The sequence below is a fragment of the Ochotona princeps genome, chromosome 8 (assembly GCF_030435755.1).
Source record: "Ochotona princeps isolate mOchPri1 chromosome 8, mOchPri1.hap1, whole genome shotgun sequence".
NCBI lineage: Eukaryota > Metazoa > Chordata > Mammalia > Lagomorpha > Ochotonidae > Ochotona > Ochotona princeps.
Genome location: NC_080839.1, coordinates 18,982,346 through 19,002,124, shown reverse-complemented (window position 1 = coordinate 19,002,124; position 19,779 = coordinate 18,982,346). Strand labels below are relative to the sequence as shown.

The 19,779-nt window shown below is 38.2% G+C and overlaps 1 non-coding gene across 1 annotated transcript; it reads left to right on the top strand.

Annotated features, from left to right (window-relative positions):
• The first annotated feature begins 382 nt into the window (after positions 1–382).
• LOC118760670 (U5 spliceosomal RNA) lies at positions 383–496 on the top strand. Its single transcript, XR_004996911.2, has one exon. It is a non-coding gene; the product is annotated as a U5 spliceosomal RNA (small nuclear RNA).
• The last annotated feature ends 19,283 nt before the right edge of the window (positions 497–19,779 follow it).

Sequence of the window (19,779 nt, the reverse complement as noted above, 5' to 3'; positions counted from 1 at the left end):
TGTATCATAAACAAAACGGTTTCACACAAGAATGTGAACTTATCATTATGATGGCGAATTCAATTGAATTAAGTCTCTATAAAATAACACTCTGCCTCCCATTTAGCATTCACATCACATAAAGCAAGTCACCGTATTTATATGTGCATATTATTCTATTTCAGCTTCAAACAATGCTATGAAGCAAAACAGCATTATGGTTAAGCACTCCTGTCTACTAGCACCACAACTGAGACATATAAACGACACAGTGAAATCTGCAGTAAGCAGAGATAAGACTTCTAGTTAAGAGGTGAAGTTCTTTTTACTGCAATATGCATTCCCTGGATTAAAGGCCCCATAATCTCCTGAGAAAACCTAGTTTAAGATACATTCATATTTTATACTCTGGTTTCTCTTCAGATCGTATAAATCTTTCGCCTTTTACTAAAGATTTCCATGGATAGGAACAATTCTGAGTCTTTACAGCATGCCCCACATCCAGGACTTGGGGTGGGTGGGAAACCGGGTGGGGCTTCTCCATCAATATCCCCCTTTACCTCAGATACATGATGGAAACAATATGGACATAATACTATTACCCACTTCCCTATAACCCCTGAACCTTTTTTTTTTTTACCGTAATTAACTATGTAAAGATTGTCAACAAAAATACAATAAAAAAAAAGAAAAAATCAATAGAGCAAGAAAAAAAAAGATACATTCATATTTTACCCATATTGCCCTGCCTGAAATTTCTGTAATTTAGAAAGAAGAACCAAAAAATATGATTCATCTCATCTCATTTCATAGGACTGAATTGTTGCATTTCAGAGTATGTCAAGGTTTCTTGGCAGGAGATTAGGGAATCAGATTTTTAAAAGGATGTTTACATCAAGTTTTTCAGGAAATAAAAACGAACAAGCCACCATAACAGATCCTTTTCACAATGCAAATAAACTTTTAATAATACATGTTGCTAGTGAGTATTATCATTGTCTTTGTTACTTGTCAAGGATCATACAGGTACTGTTAGAAGCAAGACTCATCCAGTAGATGAGTTGAAACTATATAGCATAAGATAATTTCTAAATGCTGTTAGTGGTAATTACCCGTTACGAAAAGAATTAGTTAAGTAATTTCTAGCCATATTAGGAATTACTGCTTATGAACTAGAAAAGTGTATGTGTGTCCATGTGGGGGGCGGGATGAAGGGAAGAATTTACCTCAAGAAATGAAAACAGGCATACTCTATTTGGCAACAATTCAGCAATGAGATTATCCCTTAAAATTTCCCAAAGTAAATATTCTTGTTGCAATTCTAAGGAAAACATGACTCACAGAAGTGAAGATTCAGAGAGAGAAATGAAAGACATGCTGGCTCAGAATCACATTATTTTGGGGCAAAGTGAGAAGAGGGTCCCTACTGCTAGCAGTTTTGACCAAGAGAAAAATTCTGCAGTCCCTTCTAGCTTTCAGTTTGGCCCTGGGAGCTGACAGAGGGCTAGCTAACTACCTGGCTCCCTGAAACTGGCATGGGGGGTGGGGGTGTGGAAGATCTTGTCTCCCTCTCACCCTCTCATCAACCAGACTCCATTTGCTAAGGTGGAACTGCAGCTAAATTCTGTGCCAAATTGGGAAACAGTGAACAGCTCACATACGGAAGAGAGCAGCTTACAGGGGCAGTAGTGGATCTCTGATGTGCTGTGATTGTGGGAATTTAGGACATAAGCCATACAACTAAAAGGACTGTGGGTTGGTGGCTGACTTCATCAGAACCTGTCTGACTGCAGAAACTCCGAGCTTCCTGCATCCTGAAGGACTGGGGGCTCAGTGGACACATTGCAGTCAGTGCTCTAGTAGATGCGTGAGCCTGTGTCGGTTGGGGGGGAGGTGAATACATGATCTTGCTCTAGGTTCTAGATCGGTTGGTTCACTCGGACACAAAGAAGGGCTGAGAATGTGAGTGTATTAGCCAGCTCTGTCCTCCCATTCTTCTACTGACTGTACCAGAATTGTGAAACCAGGTCCAAGTCTGGTTTTTTTTTTTTTCTGAGCTTGTACCCACCCATAAATTGTGACCAAAACTACCTGGCCCCATTCAGAACACACCTCTGTAGCACCAAAGTAAGCCATTAGACAATTGCGCCAATCCAGAGACATTCTTCCAGGAACAAACCCTTCAACAATAATAATAAATGAACCCAGAATATATCAAAACAAGTGTTACCCAGTAGCATAAAAATTAGAAACATAAGCAATATGGAAAAGGAAGGCAATATGACTCCCCAAAGGGAAAACAAAAAATATATTGTCAATAGATTGTGAGGAAATGGACAATAACAAAATATCTGAAAAGAAACTCAGAAGATTAATTATAAGATAACTCAAAGTTATTAAATAATAAAAAGAAAGCAGTATATGATACGGATACAGAATTCTGCAAAGATAAAAAAAGCCATTGAATTAAAATTTAAAAAGATATAAAGACATTGAATTAAAATAAAACAAAACATAATTCAATGAAGTATTTAATAAGTCAAATTGAAAATTATACTGGAAAACCTTAATAGGGTTTTCAAAGCAGGTATGTTGAAACGTTTCAATTGGACAAGGGTCGGAAACAGGCATTGAGGTGAAGAGGAAAGTAAAGGAGGATAAAGGGAAAGTGAAGAAGAAGAAATAAAATAGAGCAAGAGCAATGTTTGGTTTGCCAGGGTATCTTTGGATGTTATTTTAAATTTGTGGCCTGAGTAAAATATTTTGAAATTCATAATGTGTGTGTCTCACCCAACTACGTGAAGGACAGAATACAGCACAAGTTTGATACTCACCCAAATGAAACAGAATTATTTCACTATTGTCTTTAAAGCAGGACATCAACTCTTCCTATTGTCATTAAAGAGCAATATTAATGCTTTGTATTTATATATCATTTAAAAATTTGGATTCAAATGAAGTATTAAAATCTACAGTTATGGGAACTGAAATTCTCTGTTCATTTGTTGTAGTAAATTGATAACCTTTTTTCCTCTATCCCATTTTCTCTCTTATACACACACACATATCTTCTTAAAGTGCTGAATATTATGTACTACAAAAAATATTATGTTTTTTAAATTCTAACTTTTCCATAACAAAAACTTAAATTATTCCATTTATTTTTGAATTCTCTTTATATATATTTTATATATGTAACTGATATTTATGTAGAACCAATAATTACATAAATTTAATATCTTATAGCCACATATTTATTAAACATAACAAATTTGTGAATATATTTACATAGAACTACTATTATAGATTTATAACCTCTAAAATATTTATCAAATATTATGTACGATAATATCGATTTAATATAGTTATTGGTTCTGTTTCTCTGAAAAATCCTGAAACTCTAACCAATGTGAATGACTAAGGCAGGAAGGTTATTAAAAGCTATAAAATGTTGGGCCCAGCTGCGTGGCCTAGCGGCCAAAGTCCTCGCCTTGAAAGCCCCGGGATCCCATATGGGCGCCAGTTCTAATCCTGGCAGCTCCACTTCTCATCCAGCTCCCTGCTTGTGGCCTGGGAGGGCAGTTGAGGACAGCCCGGTGCATTGGGACACTGCGCCCGCGTGGGAGACCCGGGAGAGATTCCAGGTTCCTGGCTGTAATAAAATGAATAAAACTTAAAAAAAAAAAAAAAAAGAAAAAGGCTTTGGCGCTGAAGTTGTCTCTGAATGTGGAGTTTGTAGCATGTGAAACCCACATGTGGAGCATTGGTTTGTGTGGGATACTCAGAAAACTTCATTTCAGTCCAATGCGCTCAATGGGCATTAAGCATACAGTGTGAAAACAGTTTCCTTGAGAGCTGCTTATAAGCCTGATGGTGTGTGATGTTAGTGAGCCAAATGGAGTTGTTCTCCCACAAGAAGCACTCCACTGATTCTTCTTCAATATGCCCTTCACCAACATGCAGTGTTTCCTTGACCTATCATACTCATAGACGAATATGTGATTCCAAAACCTTTGTATTTGGGGCTATGTGAAAAAGGCTTTGGCGCTGAAGTTGTCTCTGAATGTGGAGTTGGTAGCATGTGAAACCCGCATGTGGAGCATTGGTTTGTGTGGGATACTCAGCAAATTTCATTTCAGTCCAATGCGCTCAATAGGCATTAAGCATACAGTGTGAAAACCAAGTTTACTTGAGAGATGCTGGTAAGCCTGATGGTGTGTTACATTCGTGAACCAAATGGAGTTGTTCTCCCACAAGAAGGACTTGGCTGATTCTTCTTCAATATGCCCGTCACCAACATGCAGTGTTGCCTTGATCTATCATACTCATAGACAAATATGTGATTTTCAATTGTGTGAGGTTTCCAGCTAATTTCTAGAAGTCTTCTCAGTTGTCATTACATACTGGCAAAGGATAAAAGTTTGAATAGATGTCAGTCTATCTAAGGAAAGCAATTCCCTGTTTTAGATAGATCATGCCCTAAAAAATATACTCTTGGAGAGTTGCAAATTAGCTTTGGCATCTTATGTCTTTTTTCCTTCATAATATTGAAAACAAGAAAATGGAATCACATTTCAGGTTTTATAATTTGCTAAGCAAAGTAGAAGATTATACACATGTTATGTCAGAACTAAATTTCAATAATAATTTAGAATTACAGGGAATAATTTAGGACTTATAACACCAGAAAGCAGCCTCAGTGAACTTCATAGGCATAAGGATCTGGATGTAATATGGCCCTTCCCAAATAAAAAAAATGTATTGAATCTTCTTTCTGGAAGTACATTAAAGTGATAATGCAAAAATTCAGTGGAAGAGTAACTAAAGATACTAGTACCTGAAAGAATGTTGGATCAGGGGATGGGTCACATTAGGTAGGGCCATGACACTAACTACAGCACATGAGAGTACCAGGTCTGGGGTAGATTCTGTGGGGCATATGTGGGTCCAACCCTATGGAAATACAAGTGCTGCTGATTAGTTCAAAAGTTGGTGTGGTGATGGGCTGAACTAGGTGTGCTCATGGAACCTGCCATCACTCAAGGGTACTAGGGCTGAGAATAAGATGGGCAGGTCCAAGCTGCAGCACCTGCATGTGCATTCTAAAACAGGGTATAGGGTCGGCTAGTCCACAACATCCACCGGTTCATACAAAGGCCAAGAAGGAGGGGCAGGCTATGCCAGGTAAGGGCTTTGCACCTGCTACAGCATGTGAGATCTGGGTCTGGGAGTGGGCTGATTCAGGCAACCTGGGAAACTCCTCTACTGGGCCATAGCTACCACTGGTGAGCATGTGTCCCATACCTATGGGTCAGGCAATCTGGGCAAGGTAGCCCACCCAACTGGCAAGTGTGTTGGTTGGTTTTGGAAGGGAGCAGTCAGGCAGGGCCAAGCAAACCTCAACTGACAAGGAAGAGCAGAAATCAGACTGGAGCACAGGTCATGCCAAGCTAGGATCTTACACTTACGGGTTTGCATGAGCCAGGGATGTTAAGCCTCAGCATCTAAGACAAAGGCCAAGACAGGTGAGGGTCTATGCCAAGCTGGGCCAAATAAATCACTGGCATGTGTGTAATGTATGGCTGGGAACAGGCCTGGTTGGGGAGCTAAGGGGACACCCAGGCTGAATTGCGGATCCAGCTGGTGAGTGTGGGGGCAGAGTGGGGTCTGTGTTCTGGTCTGAATATGGCTGCAGTGTCCCTTGGCACAAGCATGGACTGAGGCTGGGTGTACCAAATCAGGCTAGACTCCAGCACTAACTTGTGCTCTGGAGGACCAGGGTAGGTGTAGGATGGACTAGGCTAGGTCTCTACCCTAACTGGGCCATGTGTGAGCTGTGTCTGGGTGTGGACCAGCCTTGGCTTGGCTGAAACATCCAACAGTAAGAACTTGAATGGGCTGAAGGTCAGTCAGGAAAAGCCACTGTTCCTGCTAGGACAGGAGGTGGACTAAATAGGGCTGGCCCATGGACCCACTGTGTGTGCAAGATCTGACATTGGCAAAGGTTCTGATGGAGGAGCTTAGGAAACTCCTCTGTTCAGATACAGTCTGTGCAGGTGAGCACAAGAGCCAAGAATAGGAGCAGCCCAGGGAATGTTCCCCACCAGCATACATTTGGCACAGGTCGGAGGTAGACCAGGCCAAATCCTTTCACATCACACACTGGCGAATCCAAGCACCAGAACAGAGTGTGGGTTGGGCCAGGTTTGGTTGCAAATACATACCAGTACACATTACAGCTGGGACTGGGAATAGGCTGTAAACCCCACCAGCATGAGGTGGAATTGGGTGTAGATTGGGCAATCAAGGTACAGCACCCACTGGCAAATGCCGAGGCAAGGCAGGTCATGACAGACTGGGCTTTGGCACCCAACCAGCACACATGAGAACTGGTGGGGGAGAGAGAAGACAAAGCTGGTAGGGGGGATGTGGAGGGCTCCCCTTGTGGACCACCACTCCAACTGGAGAACGTGAGTTGGGATGGGAGCAGACCAGAGCAGGCAGGACTACAATACCTACTGGCCTCATGTGAGCTAGATCAGCAAAAAACCATGCTGGGCTGACTGTTCCTACTGTTGCAAGCATAAATCAGAGTTGATAAGGTTTGGTTGGGCTTTGTCGCAACATCAGCTGGCAGAGGTTGGCACTGGGGGCTAATTCTGTCAAGTTAAACCACAGAACCACCTGGAAAGTGTAAGATCCTAGAGTGGGAGTGGATCAAGTAGGGAAATAGTTGGCACCTCCCTCGTGGGTTACCACTCTCACTGGAGAGCATGAAAACCAGGACTGGGGCAGACTTGGCTAGACAGAACAGCACCCAGCAGCATGTGTGTGGGCTGGAGAGTAGCGCTGCTTGGGTTGAACTCAGTTTCAATGCCCATTGACATGTATGAGAGCTGAATGGGATGTGGGACAGCTGCTGTACATACTGGCAAGCACGGGAACCAGGGTAGAGGACAGGCCTGGTAGGGGTTATTGTGGGTTGCTCCGACTAGGTTGCAGCTCCCACTGCTTTGTGTGAGGGTCGAGTGTAAGGTGGGCAGAATCAGACTGGACCGCAACACCCATATTGGTTCATGTGGAAGACAGGACTGCAAACAGATCTGACCCAGCAATGGCAACCACCTGCATGTGCAAAAGCTGATTGGGGCAACAGACTGTGCTGGACCCTATACTGGATGCACACACAAGAATCAGGCCTGGGATCACCCCAGATGAAGTTTATTTGGGGACCCCCCAACTGAACTGCTGATCTTGGAACCCCAACCATGAAGAGAAATGCAGGTTCCAGGGTCTGACCATGAAGTATGAGTGTCAAAGCTGAGCCTCCTCAGAGGCTCAGACGGAGCTGTAGACAGCATATCCAGGTGCACATGGAGGATATGACAATCTATTGGAACCTCAAGAGGACACCTGGTACCACAACTGAGGATGGAGGACAGAGCAAGTCAATCAATTACCCCAGTCAAGAGTTGGCAGTGAATAGCTGGGCAAACAAATACTCTAAGGTGGACTATGTCAGCCAGTGGATTCTGGAGAGATTTCGTCGTGCTTGGAATGGCGAGATTGGCAGCAATTCAGAACTGTTGGACTATAAAAATCACTTGAGCAGGACCCTCGGAACATGCCCCACATGGGGAACCTGGGATGGGTGGGAGGCTGGGTGGGGCTTCTTCCTTTATCTCCCTCCTTAGCCCAGATACAGAAAATAATATTAATAATAATATGGAAACAATAGTCTTATCTACTTCCCTGTAGCCCTTGACCCTTTGTGCCCTAATCAACTACGTAAAAATTAGCAAAATGAAATAATTTTTAAAATTGCTTAATTAAAATGAAAAAATATATATATATATAAAAGACAGGATATTATTTGGTTTATATAATGTTAGAAGTAACATGTACCAAATTTGTTAATGATTCTGAAATACCAAACAAAGTTGAGTTCTTCATCATTTTCATTTCTTTTATTAGCAAGGCAAAAATTCTATGAAAGAGTATCAGAATGCATTAGATCTTTGGATATAAGGCCTTTGATTATGAACTGAGCCTCTTTTTCTAATAGTTTACAAGGAGCTATCAATGCCAAAATTGTTATGTGGAAAAGGCACCAAATATATTGAAGAGGACAAACATAAAAACAGAGCAGACACAATAGGATTATGATTATGAATAGAATATTTCTTAGGGATTGCAAGAAATAATCCTTTGAATGAGCATTTCATATTGTAATTCAATCTTTAAAACCTCTTCCTATTATATTTGAGAGTGGTACTGGAGAATAAAGAAAAAAAGCATTTCAGTCAAAGATATTAAGGCTATGCTTAACAGCTACAAAATAAGGATGTGAGTACTATTTTAATAATGATGACATTATTAACAATGATAAGTGGTAAGTTTACTACAACAAAAATATTGAGCAAATTTAGCAAAGATTAATGTAGAAAGTCCAATCTGCCAGCAATTGACAAACTAATTACCCTATTGTGATTAATTCACCTTGAGTGCTTAAGATCATGTGGTATACTGGATGAATTGAACAATCATTCTTTGCCTTAGTTTTTCTTTCATAAGATCAGTAAATCTTTTTAATATCTGATATTTATAGCATCTATGAGTTTTTATCAGTATGTTGTCACTTGGAAAATGAGTCACCACCAGTTTGATCGGAATGGCCACAAGTTTGCACTTTTAGCATAAAGTCCTTTCCAGATGTGCTGATAGCTGTGGCAGCTCATAATGGAACTTTCTCTGGTTATAATTTTTGTAAATTAATTGGTTCTACATTATCATGCTTAACTTCATTTACAAAAAGAAACAAAAGGGCTATTAATGTATTGACACCATCTTTAAATTCTTAATATGTTCACAAAGTATTTTCTAGTCTTTCCCAAACTATCTCCTACAATTTAATTTTTAATTCTGTGACAAAATTATGTTCCAATAGATATTTAGTAGAAAGTCTTCAGGTATGGTCCTTAAGAGAATGACATCTATTCCTTACAACATGTTTCTATCTTTATTTTTTGTTCTTGTAGAAAACAGAATGATATTGTTTTTGATTTGCCAAAGTACCCTTTGCCATACAAAAATTAGTATTGAGATCTTGTCCAACAATTGTACAAATTAATGAGTTATTCCCAATACAATCGGGAATTTAACTTGGTTCCATGTGAATAATTCACAGTTATCACTGGCTAGCTCATAGGAGGAATGGATTTCCACAGCCACTCTCATGGGACTTCAGAGATGTTGAGAAATAGTAAGAACCCTGTGTCGGGGAACCTCTGAACCCGCGGAAGAAAACCCGACGCTGAGTGAACGTGTAGGAACTCTTTATTCCACCAGGAAGCATGCAAACAGGAAAGCAGTCTTCTCCCTCCTTCTCTCCCCTCTTCCTCTCCCCTCTCCAGGACCCAACCTGCTTATATAGAACACCTAGCCAATCAGCCAAAAGGTCACCCTGCATGTGGGAAGCGACCAATCAGCTAAAAGGTCACTCCCGCAGGCAGGACATGCAGCCCGCCCCAAGGGGAAGACACTTCCTGAACTTGTTTACCGCTGCCCTTGTCAGGGCGTTGGTCCGCAGTGCTGTCCTAGACAGCCCCATAGATCGTTAGGCGCTCTCAACAACCCTGGACATGAGAAACTGGATAAAGGAAAGGAGATATGCAAGGACAGTCAAAATCAAGAGGGGAAATAAGAGGGCTGGAAATAAGGAGGTAGTTAGGGGGTCAAGGAAGGAGAGAAATTACAAAGAAAATAAAACTGGTGTGTTCTTGTTCAATTGCTCCTTTCTTTGGCAATTAGAATATTTCAGTGGAATGGTTTAATTCAAAATTTAACTTGGTGACTTCCACATGCCATTAAAAATGGCATAAACAAGAAGGGAAAATGGAAGTATTATAAATGGGAAGCAGGGAGATTCCAATAAGCTTTTATTGGAGATCATTTACATCTTTGTAAAGGCTCTATAAAAACTTTGTTAAATATACTAGATATGTTCTGCTAAATGCCTGGAGATTTACAATGAGTCTAGGAAATACTCAAAAATACCCAAATCAAGTACTGAAGAAATATTTCCAACTCATCGTTCCCAGTCTTCTCATCTAAACTTGATTATATTCCTATGGAAATAGTTTTGAGAAACCCTTATTCCAAATCATTGTTTCAGATCCCTATTATATATATATTATATATGATATATATATATATATATATGATATATATATATATATATATATATATATATATATATATATATATATATCTGTGAATGCAGCCAGGAAGTACCCGATTCTGTGGAAACTTCTGTGAAATGCAAGTGATATTCTCAAGTTATTTTCCCCTGCCTAAATATCTTTGGCCTTGGCTGTTTAAAAGTGTGATTCTGGGGCTCGGCACGATAACATAGCGGTTGAAGCCTTTGGCTTGAACACGCTGGGATCCCATATGGGTGCCAGTTCTAATTCCAGCAGCCCCACTTCCCATCCAGCTCCCTCTCTGTGGTCTGGGAAAGACAGCCCAGGGTCTTGGGACCCTGCACCTGCGTGGGAGACCTGGAAGAAGTTTCCGGATCCTGGCTTCAGATTGGCTCAGCTCTAGCTGTTGCAGTCCTTTGGGGAGTGAATCATCAGACAGAAGATCTTCCTCTCTGTCTCCTCTCCTCTCTGTATATCTGCCTTTCCAATAAAAATAAATAAATCTTTTAAAAAAAAAAGTTTGATTCTGTCTTGGATAGCACTAGCATTTAGAAGTAAGCTTTAGGCCTTTCTTTTTTACTTGTACATAGTCTATAAAAGAAAAACAATAAACTATTACAATAAGTGTAAAGTTACCCATATCTGAGGGGCTTATAATATGCTTATCTATAAGCAAACTATCTTTGACTGTTACTACATGATATGGTAAAGGAAGTTACAAATTCCATTCTCATCATCATTTTAATAGCAAACACTTAGGTGGTGAGTTGAGAATATGCTGATCTTTCATATCGGCCTTTGAATTACTAAAAGGAGAAAATGTTCTTATGTCACAATTGAAAAGAAACTGTTCCACTCACCACCATCTATGGAAAGTTGGGAATTGCCTATGACACAATTGTGAGATTATACTACACAGACCCTGGGAAAGGATCTAAGTTAATTAGTATAATATAGAATGGTAAAGCATATAGTATCTTTATGTTGTTACATTTCTAGTGATCATTTTTTAGATGTATTTATTTGAAAGGCAGCATTAAAGAAAGAGGAAGGCAAGGAGGGAGAGGCAGAAATCTCCCATTCATTGGTTTACTCCCCAAAGGGTCATAACAGCTCAGACTGGAGCAGGCTGCAGTCATAGCGTGGTGTTTGGTTTGTGTCTCCTACATGCAGGGTTTGGTTGTGAGTACTTGCAATGCTCTCGCTGCTTTCCCAGTGCATTAGCATGGAGTTGGCTTAGAAGTGGAGCAGCTGGAATTCTGCCTCGACACATGAGTTGCTGACATTTCATGTGGTAGCTTGACTCACTGCATCACAACACTGATCCCTGTGTTCCTAATTCTTATCCTTATTCCTTTAAAATAAAATGCCTGTACACACAACCTTTCCGAAGTACTAGACTTGCCATTGCTAAGGTAGGCATGTTTGTACCACCTCAAAATGCTTGCGTGAGAACTATTCACTAAATATGGCTTGCGACAGGATCCTTAGGAGGTAATTAAATCAGGAGGTGCAAAGTGACACTAACAAAGTGACAACAGAGATTCACCTTGTTCCTCCCACATCATGAGGAAGGAGTGAGGAGTTACCATTTGTGAGTAGCACCAGAACCTGGATATGCTTGCTCCACCTTGATACTGAATTTCCCTGTTCATGGGATTATTAAAAAAAACTTGTGTTGTTTATAAACCACCAAGTTTATATTATAGAAGCACAAACAGATCAATATTAAACTTTTCTGGAGATAAAATACCATAAAATCTTTGATTTCTGCAAGGGTGTCCAGTTTTGTGTATAGCACAACTTTAAACACACTAAAACAATTGCTAGCTCCATAAAGGGGTCAATTGATCTGAGAAAGCCTCTAACTATATTCCCAGAGAAGGGATACTGTTACCAATCTTTAAGAGAGATGATAAAGTAAGTTAAATAGGCCTTGATATCTTTAAAATATTGCCCGGAATTAAAGTTTTTCTATTAAAAAAAAATGAGTTAACATTTTTACACCACCTAAAGTGAAAAATAAGAATCCAAGAAAACCAAAATGGAAAGAACCCTGTTGAATATGACCAAACACAAGAAAAAATTCTAATTGACTTGGATGTAGCTTTTTGTAAAACTATCCCTCATCTAGAACTTTAGTAATATGAGAATGTTTTAATAATATTATTCTAGATTAAATAAGTACTATTACACGTTTTTACTTCTTAATGCCACCAATTAGAACAATCTTTAATAAAAGGTAAAATGAAATTTCTAGATTGAGATAGAGCCATGATAAGTCTTCACCAATAGTTTTCAATTAGTGTCAGTGTATACAAAGCAAATTGATGCATATCTATTAAAAATTCATTTTCTGCAGACGGATGGCAGACTGATTCATTTTCTGCAGACTCATTCCTTTTTAACATAGTAGTGTTACCTTATTTGAAATATGCTAAGCCATCACAATTCATTGATTCAGTGATGGACTCTGCTTACCACAATGTCCTTAAATACAATACCACATTACAGAATCATAGCATGAACTATTTACATCAGTTTATTGGCTATTCAAAGTCTTTGCTGTATAGCTCAATCAATGATCAATAAAATGTCTCACACATCAGAAGACAAAAGTAAGAGCTGAATTATTGTCTATAGGTGTATTTACAAATAACTGAATTAATTGATCAAAATCTATGCTACATAGCTTTTAATGTAATGAGCTTTTCCCTATGACTTCACTGCACATGAAATGAACAGATCAAAGCAGGTCTTTTTATTTATTGTCTTCGACAATGATAAAGCATCATCAGTCGAGGTAAAGGCTAAAAAGGCAAATACTCAGTATTCACCTAAATGTGCTATTCTTTGAGTTTAAAGTTTTTCATGTCAACATGGATATGTGTCTCTATTTTAATTATATTATACTTAATATTTCACTTGGATTTACTGTCATTTTGAGTTTTATGATTTAAGGCAGAAGGCTTTATAATCTTACAATTTTTGGTGCCAGGGATGAGTAGAACAAACCATGTTTCCCTGCCCTAGAGATCCTATAAGGACAAATAGGGACCTGACATTACATCACTGTGGTACTTCTTGGTCTCTTAGATCATACTGATTTTGCTTACGCTTTACTGTGGACTTACAGATTTGTATTATTTTCAAAAGTTCTCACACCTCTAAATTTTGTGTCTTTTTATGATAAATGCAAATTATAAAAAATTTACATATATTCAAAATATATTCACTAAATAAAATTATCTTTGAATCCCATTTCCACTATCTTTTAAAATTTCCTTTTGGATATTTCTTCCTGTGTTTATTTTGCATAAAATATTTTATAATGACTTTCGCGTGTGTGTATATGAACATGGCAGTTTGCTACAGCTTAATAATGAATTGCTGCATTTCCAGAATTACAACTCACAAAAAATTGGGGGGAAAAATCTAGTGGAACCTCTGTGAGACGAGAGACAGAACTAGGAAATGCAATTTGCAGTCAGCAATGTAGGCAGCCAGTGGTCCACATGAGCCACAGTTCATTACCATCCCACGAAAGTCACTGTATCAAGGATCATGGTACTGAGCAAAAGCAAAGAGGATGAGGCACACAGCACTACAGGGTAGCTAGAGGCACTGCCTGGCATTGAATGTTGGAAACCTCACCGACTCAGGGTTCAGGAGAAGCCAGATAAGGATAACACCTCGGTGGGTCATTGTAGGGGTGGAATATGCTGCTTTCTCCCGTTCTCTTCCAGGCACCTAAACAGGTGACAAGAAGCCACCATTTTGTAGGTTGTCTGCTTTGTGCTGATGTAGGCTTACCCGTGATGCTGCACTGATGTTCATGATTAGGAAGTCTGTCAAAAGGATAAATCCATGTCTCTAGTTAATTTTGAGTTGTGCCATGTGGCCTGATGGGGGCATCATGAACAATTCACACACCCTACCAACAATCCCTGAGAGCAGGCTACTTTTCAGCTGGCAGCTTCAACATTTTGGCGCCTTGTAGCAGAATAGAAGAGAGCAATGTGTATATCCAACACAGCAACCTACCTGCCAATTTTCCTTATCCTGGTGCCTATCTAAACTGGCCAAAGCTTATATGCTCCAGGCTAGTCTGATTGTTCTATAATTAACACAACAAAACATCAAAGAAAAATAGAAGACACAGAAACATGGAAAAATATTCAACTTCATGGGTTGATATAATTAATATTATCAAAATGAACGAGCCACTGAAAATAACTGATTCAATGCCCTTCCAATAAAAATACCTTATAACATTCTTCTCAGATCTAGAAAATACAACCTTAATATTAATATGGAGACAGAAGAAACTATGAATAGCTAAAGAAATCTTAAAACAACAAAAACAAATTCCATTATATCACAATATCAGACTTCAAAGATGTTCTACAGGACAGTTGTGATCAAAACATCCTGATACTGGGACAAAACTAGACCTGAATACTAATGGAACAGAATAGAAATGAACTTTATAATCAACTGAATTTTGATAAGCATGCCAAAATTAATTCAGGAAGCAAGGACAGTTTCTTCAAAAAATTATGCTGGGAAAATTGCACCTATGTATGTGCAACTATGAAACAAGACCCATTACCTTACAGCTTACACACACAAAAAAAGACAACTCTAAATCTTGATGTTACCTTATATCATCAGATTTCTAGAGAAAAGTATCACCTACTCTCTGCAAGACACAGGCATAAGCAAAGATTTCTTGGAAAAGACTGCAGAAGCATAGGCATTCAAAACAAAACAAACAAAAATAAACACATGGGATTGCATCAGGTTAAAAAGCTTCTCCACTACAAAACAAAGTGTAAACAAAGAGAAAAGTTAGCATGGGAGAAAATATTTTCAAACTATTCAACTGACAGAGAATTAATATTCAGAAACTATAAGGAGCTCAAGCAATTCAAAACAGAAAATGCGGTTAAATAAGTGGGGAAAGGATATGGACAGACATTTCTCAAAGGAATGAATTCAGATGGCCATAGACATTTAAAAAATGCTTAGGCCACTAGTCATCAGTGAATTGCAGATAAAAACCACAATGAGGTTTCACCTCATTCCTGTTAGAAAAGCTATCACTTGGCTATTCTATTAGAAAAGCTAACCCTTGCTGGCAAGAGTTTGGAGGAAAATGTACTGTTGCTGGGGATGTAAAAAAGCGTAAACATTACATACGACAGTATGAAGAACCCTCAGATATCATTCCCGGAATTTACCCAAACTAAATGAAATCAGTGAGTTATCTGTACCATTACGTTTATAGCAGTTAACTTCACAATTACAGATAAAATGTAATCAATCCAAATGCCCATTAGTGAATGACTAAAGAAAACTCAACACATATACACTATGGAGTACTAGCTCAGCCATGAAAAAAGAATGCAATCTATCTTTTTTTAAAGATGTGTTTATTTATTTATCTTATTGGAAAGTCAGATATGCAGAAAGGAGGAGAGACAGAGAGGATGATGTTCTAGCCACTGATTCTCTCTCTGAGTGGCCACAATGGCCTGAGCTGAGCCGATTTGAAGCCAGGAGCCAGCAGCCTCTTCCAGGTCTCCCACATGGATGCAGGGTCCCAAGGCTTTGGGTCATCCTCGACTGCTTTCCCAGGCCACAAACAGGAAGCTGGATGGGAAGCGGGGCTGCTGAGATTAGAACCAGCGCCCTATGGGATCTTGGAGAGGACTTTAGCTGCTAGGCTACCATGCCGGGGCACTGGAATCTATCTTTTGCAACAAAACGTTTGCAACTGGAAATCACTGCGTTCAGTGAATAAGCCTGTCCCAAAAAAAGTACATCACAATTTCCTGAATCTGTGATAACTAATTCAGAGTACACAAATGCAATCTATGAGAGTGACATTCTAATATTTCATTGTGTACAACTTTTGTTTATATTGAGAAACAATAGATTATTTTAGGTTTTATGTTTTCCTCCTTGAATACAACTTTCTGTGATCACCTTGCTTGAACATTCTCACTTGGTCTCATAAGCCAAATTTCTCTGATCAACAAGCTTCAGTGTTCACTCTTTGGACAACATTTCAGTGCCATTATTCAATACTTCTATTCATGTTTGCCTTTTCTCAGATTGTGTGCTTTGCAAGGGGTTTATCTTTTCTCAAGGCTCTGTCATCCGCAGTTGCATTGTTCACTTATTATCTTTGAGTGCCTTACAATCACCCTAAGCATAATATCCTCGATCAGTAGTTCAGTAATTCTTATCTGGATTATCTATAAAGCCTTGAGTTTGTATTGTAGCCATCATTTTCAAGAGAGTTAAAATATGGCTGATGTTAGGAAAAAGGGAATATGAGAATGTAAACCATGAAAAAATGAATTCATTTTTCCAATTCCCAATGGAGGGTAGTATAGCTTCTTCCAGGAAAATGACTTACTATGTCTCATGACTGGCAGAGTCTGACCCAAACAGTAAGTCATGAGCTACAGAACTACCCCAATGCCTATTAAACTGTGTCATAAAATAAAAAATTTAAAAAAAAGAACTATACTCTGTACATTCTGGCTCTGCTGTTATCAGTTGTGCTTTTGGTTATTATTTAGTGCCTTCATTTCCTCATTTATAAATTAGATGATACTGTTAGATGTGCTCCATAAGGTATTCCTAAAAAGGTAAAATGTTAACAATTGTGAAGCCATCATTGCAGTGGAGAGGCTTAAACCACCACCTGCAATCCTGGCATTTGTATGAGTACTAGTTAGAGTCTGATCTACTCACTATCTAATGCAGCTTTTTACTAATGGCCCAGGGAACATGCCCAATTTTCTTGGGTCCTTGCCATCCACCTGGCAAACTTTACTGGTGACAGAACCAGACTTTAGCATAGGTCTAACTAAGCCATAGTCATGTGAACATTTGAGGAGTGAGCTAGCAAATGGAAAATATTTCCCTATCTCTGATTCTGTCATCCAGATTAGACAGAGACAGATATACTTGAAAAGGTTTAACGAATATATAGTGTATGTACTTAACTGAAGACTGAATAAGCAATATAAATGACATTTTTGTTTTCTTTTTTTTTTTTTTTTTTTTCAGAAGGCATCTCAACCCTGACAAATCACTACTAACTAGCTAGGAAACCCCTTACTTCTTCCTTCATCAGGATGCAAATCAGACATGCTCTGGTATGTCAGGGCATTGCCTATTTCCTATGCTATCTAGTACAGTAGCCACTATTCTAAAGAGGACATTTAAATGAATTCAAGTCAACTTGAATTTAAAATTCATTTCCTCAGTTACGCTATCTACATTTCAAGTGTTGCTTGGCAACATAAGGTTAGTGCTTGCCATATTGTGCAGCACCTATTACAAAGCATTTCTATAATTACAGCTAGTTTGACAGTGCTTTGCTTAGATTGAAAAATTGTTTCAGTGGTTTTCTATGTTCCTTAAATCATTGTAGATGTGTACCTTTCTACCAGACTTGTATACCTCGTGACAAATGACATATCGTATTAATTCTCTGTCTCAACAGTAGAGTTCATGATACAGGAAAAAAAATCTTTAAAATAGCAATAATGCAGCAAGTGATTGTGCTAATAAATAATACAGATTTTAAAGTTAACTTGAAAAATTTTAATTTTTAAAATTAGATATGTAAATTAACTCATCGGAAACCAAGTGCACAAAATGCAGCACTTGATTTCATGCCATGGCACTGGAGAGCATTTTAATCACATTGCCTAGCAGGCATTTAAGTTTCAGACTGATGATCTGACTCAATGGCACAGTAAATGTTTTATGGCAACTTTTATTGCTTACATTAATCTTAGTAGAACTTACCTCTTGGACCAACCTCTACATAGGGGGTTCTTTTCTTGCTACTATAATTTTTAAAGCTCCTACCTGCATATGTCAGGTTCAAGTGCTATAGTAGACTAATAGTATTAGAGCAAGAAGAAACAATGTTAGTGTTGTGTTATACAATAGGTTGACTATAGGTCCTCATAATGTACTGTGCACTTAAATAAGCAAAAAAAGAATTGTGAATGTTTCACCACATATTTTCACCTGTTTATTTTAGAACTTGGATACGTTTGCTCTGATTTGAATATTTCCACAACGTATGTATGTTTTGAAATGTCTCATATTTCCCCCAAAACAAGCTGAACATATATGTATCAGTTAGACCTCTGAAAAATTGAACCATTTGAATGCTGGCATTTTGACTATTGACCCATTGCGAGAGTATCCACTCAGCCACTAAAATGTTGGCTCACAAGAAAGAGTATTAAAGAGATGAATGTGCACTTATAAATTGAGTGACAGAAATTAGCAATAGAGTAAGAAGTAGTGATTAACATTTGGAGTCTTCAGAAGCAGCTAACTTTCTTCCCTGTCCAGAAGCAAGGACAACCTGCCTACACCAGCCATTTGATAGCCTCGCATATCACAGCTCCTGAAAGGGCCCAATCTATTTGAAGTACAGTATTTTTTTTACCCATTTAACAATGGTTTGACTTCAAAGAAGCAGAAGCAGAAATCTGTTCAGCTTTCTGAACAGTTTTATGCACACATATAGCTTTGAGCCATGACCAAGGAATGACTTGGAAAAAAAGAAAGAAGGCTGGAAAACAAATGTCTGAACATTATCCAGAAAGAAGCAAACCAGAAGGAATGGTTTTAGTGTAGACATTCCCTCAGTGTACCACATCTGTGTCCAGATGGCATGCTATGCTTCAGTGTCCAAATCCTATAATTCCAAAGTGGAATATTTTTACATCTTGTACTTATGCCATTTAAACAAATTGTCATTGCTAATGCACAGCAAAGACATCCAAATGTATAGAAAAAAATATACTTGTATTTACTAATATATGCCGAACTACTCTTCTCTACATACACTAATACTAATGCTCATAACTCCTAATGTTAATAACTCCTGCTCAAATTTCACTTAATATCTCCATCACTCTATCCCGATGTGTCAATTCACTCTTTGTTACCTTCTTTAGACAAGTAACAAACTCCTTTCTGGTAATAATTATGTACAAATTTGATTTTTTATTTCAATTGATATATATTTGGCTCAATCAATCTCAATGGATTAATTTATTAATATTCCATAAAAAAATAATTAATTTTGGACTATTTGGATTTTCAGAACTAAAATATAAAATAAAGGGAATAAATCTTTGGTAATGGGAATTTCAAACTTTTAAAAATATACTAGAGAATTAAAGAATCAGAGATGTACCATGATAACAGTGACTAATTTTTGCAAAAAAATGTATTGGCTAAATGATGAAAACGTCAAATAGCACATTCCAACTTTGGTGTATAAAATGTACTTCTCTCAAATCAGTTATTTAATGTGTTTGATGCTAAGTACCAATCTTGTTTTTCCTTTTTTTTTTTTTTTTTGCCTTGGCAGATAAAGTATGCTGTAATATATTATCTAACACCACGCTACATGAGGTAGAAGTTCACAATTTTGATCCCAAGGAAAATGAAAATAAACATTTATTTTAAATTCCTTATCCCATTTTAAAATTTTACAACTCATTTATCAAATTTTATAAGGATGCAAAGAGTTTTAGGTTGGTCT